This window comes from Sinocyclocheilus anshuiensis, unplaced genomic scaffold (genome assembly GCF_001515605.1).
Source record: "Sinocyclocheilus anshuiensis isolate Anshui unplaced genomic scaffold, SAMN03320099.WGS_v1.1 scaffold61, whole genome shotgun sequence".
Classification (NCBI taxonomy): Eukaryota; Metazoa; Chordata; class Actinopteri; order Cypriniformes; family Cyprinidae; genus Sinocyclocheilus; species Sinocyclocheilus anshuiensis.
In genome coordinates, this window is record NW_015536473.1 from 457,973 (window position 1) to 458,488 (window position 516).

Below are 516 nucleotides of genomic sequence, written 5' to 3' on the forward strand. Positions count from 1 at the left end.
AAAAGTTTAACACAACATACATGTTTAGGGCCCTATGAAATGTTTACTTTTTCCAACCCTATGTTTTATTGTTACCAAATTCTGTGTTTTAGCATGTCTAACTATTTGAAAGCATAAAAACAAGTTTCATTTATTCTTACAATAGCCTTATGATTTTTTGCTCAAAAAATTATTTGTTGTGTATTTACATTTTTTATGGCATAAAACATTCATTTAATCTATCTTTTAAGTAATTAAAATTAAAATTTTTATTTTTTGAAAAATAAAAGTTAATTTAATATTACAAATAAAATATTGAAGACATATTGTATGATTATTCCTTAAAAATAAGGTTTTAATAATTTTAGTAGTAGTAGTAGCAGTCTATTACGTACTGAACAATAGTAATATATTTCTGCAGCAATTCCTTTAAATTAAACCAAACTTTTATTTTGACGGGTTGCTGTGAATACCTTTACATTTCTGTGTGTATATGATATGAGGATAGTTTTACTCAAATGAAACGGTCAAATGCTC